Raw genomic sequence first — 13,190 nt, forward strand, 5'->3', positions numbered from 1 at the left:
ACTCTTTGAATTATGTATTACTTTTTATTTATTTATTTTTTGGCTGCGTTGGGTCTTTGTTGCTGCGCGTGGGCTTCCTCTAGTTGTGGTGAACGGGGGCTACTCTTCATTGCGGTGCGCGGGCTTCTCATTGTGGTGGCTTCTCTTATTGCGGAGCACGGGCTCTAGGCGTGCGGGCTTCAGTAGTTGTGGCGTGCGGGCTTAGTAGTTGTGGCTTGCAGGCTCTAGAGCGCAGGCTCAGTAGTTGTGGCACACGGGCTTAGTTGCTTCACGGCATGTGGGATCTTCCCGGATCAGGGATCAAACCCGTGTCCCTTGCATTGGCAGGCGGATTCTTAACCACTGTGCCACCAGGGAAGTCCCTGAATTATGTATTACTTTTTATTCCCATTTTAAAGATGGGGAGACTGAGCTTATATAATTTGCTCAGGTTCACCCAGCTCCTCAGTGGAGTCGCTAGGCTCTGAATGCAGACTTCTTGACTTTAAGCTCCATGGGGGGCTGGGGGACTATGTTTTAGCTCACCATTGATCTCTGGAAAGAGACTCACAGGAGGAATATATTATATGTTTTGTGAATTGACTTGATTTCCTTATGGTGGGTCAATTCTGCTCTGGTTGTCTTGTGGACATGAAAGCTAGATTCTTCTTGGGATTGGGTGTCCATCCGATCCACTCTGTTCAAGCACCCTTTGTCCCCCTTCAACCTTTTGTCCCCCTTGGAGCTTTAGGGAGCAGTACTCCATTGGTAGCCCTGAGGCATCCAGGGACTGTCTCTACAAGAATTTTCTTCCACTTCCAAGATTCATGCCTCTATTCTCATCCCTGGCAGGTCCCATCTCTCCTCTTCACCTTGGGAAGCAGGTGGAGCTTTTCCTGTGTCTTCCAATCATTTTCTACTCTTCCTTTCCTTCTTCATATATGTCATTCAGTGCTTAGGACAGTTCCTCAGGGAAATCCTTTGGGGATCTCTGGCAGATCTGAGCTGTCTTTCAGGCTTTCAGCTATGGACTTGAGATCTTATTCCTACACGTGATGTTCCAGCATCCAGGTCTGTCCCCAAGTATGCCATCCAACCTTAAAATCCAACGGGCCACCATTACAGGAGTGGCACGAAACTAGCAGGGTCAGACCAGCCACCCAAATAAACTTCTCATGGCCGCTCACAGTTTCTAATGCAAACAAGTGTGTTCGGGTTAGTGAGACCTTCCATGATGGCCCTAAGCTGCAGTGCATGTGGGTCCTACTCTGAAGGACCTGATGGCAGGAGACAGGCCTGACGGATGTGGTCGGCACATGAACACCAGCCAAACGAGGAAGGTAGAGGCAAATTAAAGCCGTATTTCCCTGGAGCTGTTTGCTTACGTCTTGGTTGGTGCATCCATCCATTCTGTCTTGTTTAAGGGTTATTTGAGCTTGTTTCTGCCTCTTGCATGGAGAGACTGAAGGCAGGACTCATGCCCGTGTCACCCTCCCTCTGCCCAGCATGGCCATCGGCACATGGCAGGCACCATAGAATAGCAAGCAAGAAGGTCAAGGATTTGGTGTAGGAGCGTCTTGTGTACATAGATAGAGTTTCTAGGTGATGAAAATTCACTATGTACTTTCTTTCCTGATTTGAATTTGCCTAAGCAGGCGATGGGATGGTCTTGGTGAGCTGAGGTGGGGATGGAGTACAGAGCAAGGGCTGTTATTGGGGTGAGGCATTGACATGGGAGTGCAGAGATGGAAGGGGCCTTTTAGAAAGGGAACCCCAGTTTCCCTCTCTCCCATTTCCATCTCTTCTCCCTTTTCTCTCCCACTGTGTTTACCTTGCAATCTCTTCTGTTACTTAGTTCCAGTGACTTAGTCCTAGACTGACATCTGTAATACCATTTGGCTCCTGTAACGCCTTTCCTATTTGGAATGGAGAATGAAGGAAGACAGGGAATGGCAAGGCAGAAAAGGAAACTCAATTTGATGAGCAACTGCTATGTGTTAGATACCACACCAGGCACCTGAATTATGTTGTCCTGTCTCACTCTTGTAGTAATCCAAGGAGGTAGGGGAGTTACCGCTATTTTAGAGAGAGAAGCCTGAGGCTCAGGTAAGGTCAGTAACTCACTGAAGATCACTCAGTCAGTGGAGCTGAGCTGTAAAGCCAGCTCTGTCTGACTCTGGAGCAGGACTCATGTCCTAGCTAGAAAATAGCAATTCTCTGAGACAGGTGAGGGAGTGAGGAATCGGAGGCCTCCAGTTGCGTTGGACATATCTTATCAGGGTTCAAAGTATTTTAGGCTATTGGTGGAAAGAACTTTCCTAACCTTAACCTGCCCTTCTCTCTGCGTCTCCTCTCTGGCTTGGAGTTAAGGCTTGTCTCTGTATTGAATTGTGTCTGTGCTGCAGTCTCCCTGCTGGCTACCTTTTCCTTAGTGAGTGCAGATTGTGGTAGAGGACGTATTCCAGGGCCAGACAAAGCAGTTCCAGTGCCGGACACAGATGCGGCCCTGGGTCTGACTGACCAAATCTCTCTAGGTTCTGTCTGTCCCCACAAGGACACCCAAAGATGCTGGTGCTCTGAGAACGTCCTCTCCCACAACCCTTGTCCCTAGCTCAAGTATGCTTTTCTTGGCACTGGAGAGTCAACAGGTGTGAACAAGTGTACAGACCTGGCATGCCAGGGCTGGCACTGCTTACGGCCTTCCCTCACCAGAGATGGCAACTGCCACCTTCTGCAGGCTGCCCATCAAAACACATTGTTGCCTGGCACCTCCATAGGCTCCAACCAACTTGTGAGCAGACGCCGTGCCATCCCAGCAGATGGGTTGAAGTGGTGGGGAGTGGCCAAGGCAGGCCCATCCTGGAGGTGCATGAAGTGGAGGTGGTGAGAGTTTGATTGTCACCTGAGGATGTCAGGATGATCTCTCCACCTTAGACTGATAGGACAGGAGTTAAAGGTGGATGAAGTCTATGGTTTCCTGGACCTCGCTGGCTGGGGTTTTTTTGAGGAGGAAAACGTGACTTGAATCCTATCAAAATATTGTGGCTTTGACTCTAATGGCCTTAAAGGGAATTTGGGAACTCAGAGAACAACAATGAAGAATGTGGGAGATAAAGAAGGACCAGAGAGGCTTCTGAAGAGATTTTTACCTACTATAACCTCTTTGCCAACCCCTTCTCCACCACATGCCAACTATCCTAACAGCAGGCTAACCTTCACTGCCCCCAGGCCAGGGCTAATCAGGGTTGTGGTCAAGGCTGGAGGAGCCCGTGCTGTGGGTGGTTGGTAGCACAGGCCAAGGGATCCTAGGAGGTAGGAGCAGGCTCCTTATAGCCCTTCAGAGGGAATGCACAGCCCTTCTACTGCCCCAGGAACTGTGTCATGATTTTGGAGCTCAAGCAGGTGATTGTCAGCACATTCAAACATCCTGAAGGAGTCACCCAGGTCTGGCCTGCAGAGTCCATGGGAAAGGCCGTCGAGGTGGGGGAACAGCCAAGCAAAGGCTCCTAGAGGAGAGAGTATGTCTCAGGAACAGCTTCTAGGATGTCCAGGGAGAGCAGAAGGAGGGGAAGGAAGTGGCAGCAATTAAGCCTGAAAGGTGGGTGGAGCCACACGGGACCCTATGCGCCAGGCTGGGAGCTCAGCTTCACTTGACAGACGGGATGAACCATGGAAGGTTTTGAGTAGATAAGTGCTCTGATCAGAGCTTTCTCTGTGAAACCTAGAAAAAGTGGTGATGTGCCGGAAGACCAAGAGCCTGGAAGTTGGAGCTCAGAGGCTGCCATGATGGTTCATGCCTGAGTGAAGGCAATGGCAATGGGAATGGAAAGAAAAGTAGGGTAGGAAGGCCTTCACCAGGATACAGTGATGATGGGATGAGAACTTAGAGGAAGAGGGAAGAGAGAAAGAAGCCTTTAGAGTAATGGAGAGAATAGAGGGGCCGTCAGTGGAGACAGGGGAGTTAGAGGAGGCTTTGACTTGATGGGAAGACCTTTCAGCTGGGTTATTTTAATCAACATGGCGCATTTTACTTTGTACTGTTTGTGGACTTTCATGGGTAACTAAGTATTAACTTTCACTAATAGTTTATTATTCTTATAGGAACAAAGGTTCCTGGAGAGTGAGAACCCTCAGGCCTCTCTCCCAGGTCCGAGTTTCAGCTGTCCCCTTGTATTTCGTCCCAAAGTATATTCTTCACGTGTATACAAGGTTGTTTGTGACTACCCTGGCTTCAAAGCCATCCTTTTGTTTCCCTCAAACGTTCTCTCCACTTCCACACATTGCTATAATCTTTTGGTTATCATGTTGAATAATTTACAGTCTCCGCCAATCTGAAATTACATGTGAGGTTGCTCTGTTTGTGGCCTACCCAGCAATTAGCCACACACCATTTTATCTCTGCAATTACACTGCAAAGGGAGAAAACAGTCCAGTCATTGTCCCAGGGGAAACTGAAGAATAGCAGAATCTCAAAGCTGTGTGTCTGGAGGGGTCTGTCAGTCAAAGATGGTACCTGGAATGACATTGAAGCTCTTGTCCAGGCAGACTTCCTTCCTTTTCCTTGACCTCCTCACCAGTTTCTCACGTCTGTTCATTAAGAATCACAGAATCACAGAATCTGTAAGATAATCTCTATGCAGGATAAGGAATTGGTTTCATTTCTTGTGCTGACTCTGAAAGACTGGCAATGGCTGCCTGGAGTATTGCCCTGGGAAAGATTTTGAGGCTATAACTGGACCCAGTAGGAGCGAGTGTTGTAATCAATTAGTGATGTCTGTTATGGGCAGAGAAACTACAGGCAGACCTCATTTTATTGTGCATTACTTTATTGCAGTTAGAAGATACTGTGTTTTTGTTTTTACAAATTGAAGATTTGTGGCAACCCTGTATCAAGAAAGTCTGTTGGTGCCATTTTTCCAACAGCGTTTGTTCACTTTGAGTCTCTTTTGTCACATTTTCGTAATTCTCACGATATTTCAGGCTTTTTCATTATTATATTTGTAATGGTGATCTGTGATCTTTGATGTTACTATTGTACTTGTTTTGGATGCCATGAACCATGCCCATATAAGATGGGGACTTCACCCATGAATGTTCTGTGTGTTACGACTGTTCCACTGACTGGCCATTCCTCCATCTCTCTCCCTTCTCCTCAGACCTCCTTATTTCTTGGGACACAACAGTATTGAAATTAGGCCAATTAATAGCCCTGCAATGGCCTCTAGGTGTTCAAGTGAAATATCTCTCTTACTTTAAATCAAAAGCTAGAAATAAGATTAAGCTTAGTGAGGAAGGCATATTGAAAGCCAAGACAGGCTGAAAGCTAAGCCTCTTGTGCCAAATAGTTAGCCAAGTTGTGGATGCAAAGGAAAAGCTCCTGAAGGAAATTAAAAGTGTTACTACAGTGAACATGTGAATGGTAAGAAAGCAAAACAGACTAACTGCTGATATGGAGAAAGTTTTAGTGGTCTAGATAGAAAGAGCAAACCAGCCACAGCATTTCCTTCAGCCAAAACCTAGTCCAGGCAAGACCCTAACTCTTTTCAATTCTATGAAGGTTGAGAGAGGAGAAACTGCAGATGGCAAGTTTGAAGCTAGTTCATGAGGTTTAAGGAAAGAAGCCAGCTCCATGACATAAAAGTGCAAGGGGAGTCAGCAAGTGCTGATGTAGAAGCAGTAACAAGTTATCCAGAAGATCTAGCTAAGATAATTAATGAAGGTGGTTACACTAAAAAACAGATTTTCACTGTAGATTGAAATCTATTGGAAGGAGATGCCATCTAAGACTCTCATAGCTTGAGAGGAGAAGTCAATGCCTGGCTTCAAAGCTTCAATGGACTGGCTGACTCTTTTGTTAGGGACTAATGCAGCTGGTACCTTGATGTTGAGGTCAATGCTCATTTACCATTCTGAAAATCCCTAGGGCCCTTAGAAATTATTCTAAATCATACTGCCTGTGTTCTATAAATGGAACGATAAAGCCTGGATGACAGTACATCTGTTTACAACATGGTTTACTGAATATTTTAAGCCCATTGCCCAGAAAAAAGATTCCTCTCAAAGTATTACTGTCCATTGACAATGCACATGGTCACCCAAGAGCTCTGATGGAGATGTACAACCAGATTAATGTTATTTTCATGCCTGCTAATACAACATTCATTCTGTTGCCCATGGATCAAGAGTAATTTTGATATTAACATTGCATTATTTAAGAAATAAATTTCGTAAGGCTGTAGCTGCCATAGACAGTGATTCCTCTGATGGATCTTGGCAAGGTAAATTGAAAGCCTTCTGGAAAGAATTTACCATTCTAGATGCCACGAAGAACACTCACAGAGGTCAAAATATCAACATTAACGGAAGTTTGGGAGAAGTTGATTCCAACCCTCATTGATGACTTCGAGGGGTTCAAGACTTCAGTGAAGGAAGTAACTGCAGATGTGGTGGAAATAGCAAGAGAACTAGCATTTGAAGTGGAGCCTGAAGATGTGACTGAATTGCTGAAATCTCATGATAAAACTTGAATAGATGAGGTTTGCTTATGGACGAGCAATGAAAGTGGTTTCTTGAGAAGGAATCTACTCCTGGTGAAGATGCTGTGAAGATTGCTGAAATGACAGCAAAGGATTTAGAATATTGCATAAACTTCGTTGATAAAGTAGCAATAGGTTTTGAGAGGATTGACTCTAATTTTGAAAGACGTTCTACTGTGGGTAGAATGCTATCAAACAGCATCGCATACTACAGAGAAATCATTTATGAAAGGAGGAGTCAATCTATGCAGTAAACTCCATTGTTGTCTTATTTAGAAATCTCCACAATCACCCCAACCTTCAGCAACCACCACCCTTATCAATCAGTAGCCATCAACATTGAGGTAAGACCCTCCACCGTCAAAGAGATTACTTTTCACTGAAGGTTCAGATGATGGTTTGCATTTTTTTCAATGAAGTATTTCAAGATTAAGGTATGCGTGTTTGTTTTTTAGACATAATGCTATTTCACACTTAAGAGACTACAGTATAGTATAAACATAACTTTTACATGCACTGGGAAACCAAAACCAAATTGGCGTGACTCATTTTGTTGTGATATTCCCCTTATTGAGGTAGTCTGGCGCCAAATGCGCAATATCTCTGAGGTGTGCCTGTAGCGATGAAAGATACATATGTGACGTCTCTCATCTAGTTTGAACCTGACTCTTGAGAGATGTAAAAATTAAGGCCTAGAAACATTGTGACTGGTTAAAGGTAATAAAAGCTAATATGAATGTTGAGTATGTGCTAGGGAGTATTCTATCTAAATACTTCATATATGGTAACTCATGACATCCTCCCAACACCTCCTAGGTATTTACCCTCATATTACAGAGGAGGAAGCAGGAGACATAGAGATGGTAAATGGCTGCTGAAACACACAGAGCAGGAAGAGGAGTCAGGGTTCAAATCCAAATAATCTGACTTAAGCTGCATCCTTCAACTGCTGCTCTTTCGCTCTGCAGATCACGTAACTCCTGTTAGTGGGGCCCAGAGCCCGGGTCTCCTGATTCCAGCCCAGAGATCTTTTCTCCCATGGAAACAAACTGATATGCTCCCCAGTGTTCATAGTTATGTGTGGAAGGAGAACAAAGAATAGTGTTAAGAGGGAAGCAACACTTTACTGAGTATTTAGGGTGTACCAGGCTCTGTGCTAGAAGCTGAGGAGTCAGAAATCCATAAGTCCTGCCCAGTTGCTGTCCTTAAGAAGCTCACACCTCAGAAGAGAAAAGGCCCATCTGAAGTCCCGCTTCATTCACGAAGTCTCCGCCTTCAACAGTTGACCCTGATTTCAGCCCAGCCTGCGTTCCTGGGCCTGCTACTGATGGTCTCCTCTTCTGTATTCTCAGCCTCACTGCCACCCCCCGTCATGGTTAATCGTCTAATTAAGTTCACTGAGGACATCCCATGTGGACACTGAGTAGAGTTCTAAACAGTATCCTACTGACCCTGAAAGCTTGACTTCATGGGGATTTGTGTACTTGGCTTTGAGAAAGCCGAGCAGCTTAGGTCAGCAGGCTCCATCTGGAGGTTCATTTTATTAATTCCTCTTTAGACACTGGTCCTATGGCTAGGTTATCAGTTCATTTATTTATACCTCATCTCTCCTCAGGAAGAATCTATGTACATGTACAGTAAGGTTAATAGAATAGAAAAATGTAAAATCTTGATTGAGACAAAGAAGAGGGAGAAACATTGCCAGTCATATAGCTTAATACAATTGTTGTGATGAAGCAACAGTTTTCAGATTCTGCTTCCTAGCAGCCAGAGCAAGATGGAAAGCAGAGTAATACAGCCATCATTAATGGAAAGGAGACAGCGTAATAACTCCTCAGAGGGCCTCCAACTCACCTATGTCAAGAGAGATGCCTCTGTTACACTTGGCTGTTATGGTATAATACAAAATATATTTGGTGTTGTATTTTTTTTTTTGGTCTTGTATTTTTTAATGGAAGTATAGTTGCTGTATCATATTATGTAAGTTACAGGTGTACCCAGCAATTCCACTCCTGGGTATATATCAGAAAAAAACAAAAACACTAATTCAAAAAGATACATGTACCCCAGTGTTCATAGCAGCATTATTTACAATTGCTAAGATATGGAAGCAACCTAAGTGTCCATCAACAGATGAATGGATAAAGAAGATGTGATACACACACACACACACACACACACACACACACACACACACACACACACACACACACACAAAATGGAATACTACTCAGCCATAAAAAAGAATGAAATTTTGCCATTTGCAGCAACATGGATGGACTTGGAAGCCATTATCCTAAGTATATTTGGTCTTTATTCCTGGCTCCTGGCACAGAGCTCCTAAAACCCTTGGAATTTCCTGAGTGATAAGAGGAGGAGTGTTTTTTGTTATTTATATTGAGCTTCTTCTGATCGGACCTGAGTTTACGCTGATGAGGCTAGTCACCGGAAAGACCAAGTGATTAGAGGGATGGAAGTTTCATTCCCACCCACTGACCTCCAGGAAACAGAGGTGGGAGTGGGGCTGGAAATGAAGCTCTATAAAAACTCTTGAACAAGGAGACGTGATAAGCTTCTCGGGTGGTGAACACACTGAGGTGCTGGGAGGGCGATGCCCCTAGAAAGAGCACGGAAGCTTCGTTTGCTACCCGCCACTGTAACGTGCCTCGTGCATCTCTTTTATTTGGCTGTTCCTGAGTTGTATTCTTTATAATGAACTGGTAAACATAAGTGAAGAGTCTTCCTGAGTTCTGTGAGCTGTTCTAGCAAATTACAAACCTGGGGAGGGGAGGTGGGAACTCCTAATTTGTAGCCCAGTTGGACAAAAGTGTGGGTAAACTGGGGACCTACTACTTGCGATGGGTGTCTAAAGTTGGGGGGGGCTGTTTTGTGGGACTGAGCCCTTACCCTGTGGGGCTGTGCTAACTCTGGGTAGTTAGTGTCAGAATTGAATTGAATTGTAGGATACTTAATGTCTGCCGAGGATTGGCTTTGCGTTGGCTGAATCTCTGAATTTGGGGTCCATCCACCTGGGTCAAGGGAATCCAAGGAAATGGGGGGGATGGCCACATCAGGGGGGATTTTAATTCCCAGGCTAGGGCATACTTTCCTGCTCTTTGTGGGAAAAGTATGTCTCTTATTAGGGAATACTCACAGACTCAGAGCTGGACCCAGCATAACCTTGGGTTTAGGAGGACAGAAAACTTACCACGTGACCCCACCCATGCCAAGTGACAGTGTGAATGAGTGTGTGACCGTAGGCTGCAAACCATGTGCTCCCTAGTCAAGAAATGCCTAGCAAAGGAAGATTTTAAGAAGGGATGAGAAAATCATTTCATAGAAGCAGTGGGACTTGAAGTGGCCCTTCAAGGAAGATAGGGTGTGAGTGGCCAGAAAGATGAGGGGAAGGTGTTTTCAGAGTGAAGGGACAGCTTGAGCGGAGTTGTAGATGTAGGAACGAGTATGTCTTGAGGTGGGTTGGCAGGAGGGTGATAACAACTACTAAGTATGAGTTTATTCTGTGCATTCCCCACAGTTCTAGATTCCTGCCTACAGAGAGCTTGCATTCTGCTAGAGGAGACAGACATTAAACAAAGCAGGAATAGAAACAAAATACTTCTAGAGTATGATAAAGGCCATAAAGGAAAGAAATGGGATGCTGTGAACACTGTGTTTACAAAGAGTTCTCTTATCCACTGTTTCATCCATACCACAACTCTGATGCGGTCAGGGCAGATATTATGATCCCCATCTTACAGACAAGGAGACTCTGAAAGTTGCAGTGACACACCAAAGGACACAGCCCTTGACTCTTTCCCCTCCAGTTGTTCTGCCTGCTGCAGTGTCAGGTAATTGAAGGTACTCAGTGAATGCAGACTACCCAGCAAGCCTCCTATTCCAGCATGTAATCTGCAAGAGGGCAAGCCTGTTTTCTTTATTTGCCCTGGAACCCTCACCTCCGCCCTGACATCCATCCAGCTTCCTGGTGACAGAACCACCAAAAGTTGGTGATCAGCATTTTGTCACACTGAGCCCGGAGAGTGCTTCCATTCCATAAATGCACGATGACATTATAAACGGTTGAATAAATTGGCCTGGTTTCTTTGCAGAAAAATAAGCATATTCTAAAATGATAGAGGCTCCCTGTCAGTAAGAGGAATTATCATCCGTCTCTGTGGTTGGCACTGTTGCCTGACCCGAAGCACAGCGGTTTCTTTATCACAAGCCATTCCAGTTGGAGAGCAGACAGGGTTTTGGGGGGGGTCATCTTTCTGTGGGGCCTTGCTCCAGATCGAGCTCTCAGTTCTGCCTGTGGCATCTCCGCAGAGTGAGATGGGAAGCAGATGAACGCAGGGACAGGCTGCGGTCGTGCCGTTTGGAGCAAGGGATAGCAGAGCGTGATAAAGCGTGGATTGAGTATTGTTCTTACCTAGCATCCCAGCCACCTCTAGTGAAGACAGCAGGAGAGGAAGCGATGCTACTACCAGAAGGCATTGGAGCCCCTACATCGATCCATTGGATCCACAAGCCCCACTGGACCTGTGATTGCGGCAACATGATGAAGAACTCTGAATCTCAGTTTACCCAGTAAGGAAATGTGCACAGTGCTAATTGAGTTTTTAAAATCCATCATGCCTTGACACTGTCCTCTGAGGAAGCTTACAGTTTTATAACAACCCAAATCAGGTTCAAAGCCCTGGGTAAAGCATTGAGAATCCAGAGTTATATTGGGGCTCAGGGCACTTGTTCAAGGAATGCTGTGTCCAGTGGGAGAGACAGCTGTGTAGAAGCTAAGACTGGTATGAATCCCCTGTGCGAGTATGATAATAGTGCCTGCAAACGGATGGCACAAATGGGAGGACCTGGAAGAAACTTCACCAGAAAGTGTACCTTTAAATATGTTCTGAAGGCTGAGCAGAAGTTTTCCAGGTAGAGCAGGGGGTCCTGAGTTCTGGGGATGAAGCTTCTTGGACCAGTCACTTACCCTCTAAACCTCATTTTTCTCATCTGAAAAAGAAGAGGCTAGCCAGACCACTTCTGGGGCTTGTTGTGAACACGGTACCAGTGGCTATTTTCATTCGTATCCAACAGAGCTCTTGAATTTGCCTGCAACCATTACCAGCTTCTCAGAAGCAGAGACCACACCCAGATTTGCTTCTGCAGAAGCTTCTGGTGTGTTCAAGCCAGAACAGAGCAGGTAGCAGGGAGAGGAGTGCACAGCGGCACACAGGAGCCTGAGGTCATGGTTGTTTTCCCATTGAAAGGATTACGAGAGTGTGCTAAGCCATCGTTTATATAAACAGGGCTCATTGACTGAAGCTCCATTTTAGGACTTGTGGCTCCTAGTGTTGTCCAGTTTAGGGTCTTGGCCAGAAAGCGGTGGGAGGCACTGGTGTAGGTGCTATGAAGTAAAATGCATGAGTGACATTGTGGTATCAGACCCAGGGAGAGAAGCACTATATATATCTATATTTTGTTTCTTACGAAATCTGCTCATAAGAGATCTTCTTTCCTTAAGCAGGTAAACACATTATCCTCCTAACGGGCCCTTTTCTTGTTGTGAGTAGGCCATTTGCTTTGGAGAGGTTCTCTTCTCGGAAGAAAGGTGCTAAAGGACATGACTTGAGATCATTTCAATATGTTAATACATCGTTTCCTTTCCCCAGTGCCTCCTGAGACTACAAACTGAATCTCGCCTTGCCACTCTGTATGCACCAGACCTCCACACCCGAGGCTTATCACAAGCAATTATCTTACCCAAATAAAAAATGAAAATGGAAAAGTTAAATAAATAACGGGACATCTTGATGGAATCGCAGTAATGCTCATCTTGGTTAACATTAGCCCTGACTTTTGGACAGCGAGATTTGTTAATGCACTTGTCCTTTGTTTAGGCATCTATCTCTGTACATCTCCTGACTTTCCAAAATGATGGATGGCAGCCCTCTCTGCTCTCCCCTAAGAATACATTCTCCAGGAAACTGGGAGAAGCAAAATGGGCACTGTAGCCCTGACCTAAGTATTGTTCAGATCGGAGAAAACTCTCAAAACTGAATTCACCTAAAATGATTAATATTCTCCACAAAAGTTTCAGCCTTCCCTTGTTCCTGGTTTTCCTGCTCTGCATACCTGTACCAGTCTGGCCTCAATGAACTTGAACTGGAAACTGTAACTTGGCATAGCAGTCAGGATGGACCAGTTTGGGCTTTGGTAGCAAACTAAACCTCAGGGGCTTCACACGACAGAAGTTTTTATTTCTTCTCCATGCAGAGTCCCCTGTATATGCTACTGGTTTTCCACAAAAGTTGCCCTCCAGATCTCCAGCCTGGCATCACAGACTGCTTTGACCTCTCAGGTCCTTCATCCCTCCCAATGTGCACTTCCCCCATGGCCACGGCAGGGGAAGGGAAGCCTGGAGATCCAGGCACTGACAATCCCATGCTTTGGCAAGGAAGTGACGCAGGCCGTTTCCAGGAACATTTCATTGGTCAGAACTGGTCCATGGTCAGCCAAACCACAAGAGGGTGGGAAAGTGCACCCGGAAGTAAATGAGCCGTCCACACGGCTCCACGAGAGTGAAAACTTTTGGACCACTGACAACTGTTTCTCTCTGCTCACCCTGAAGTGTTGGTCACTTAACCCAGATGTCAGCCATCTGGGAGCTCCTGTGGCCTA

This window comes from Globicephala melas, chromosome 1 (assembly GCF_963455315.2).
Source record: "Globicephala melas chromosome 1, mGloMel1.2, whole genome shotgun sequence".
In the NCBI taxonomy this organism is placed as follows: Eukaryota; Metazoa; Chordata; class Mammalia; order Artiodactyla; family Delphinidae; genus Globicephala; species Globicephala melas.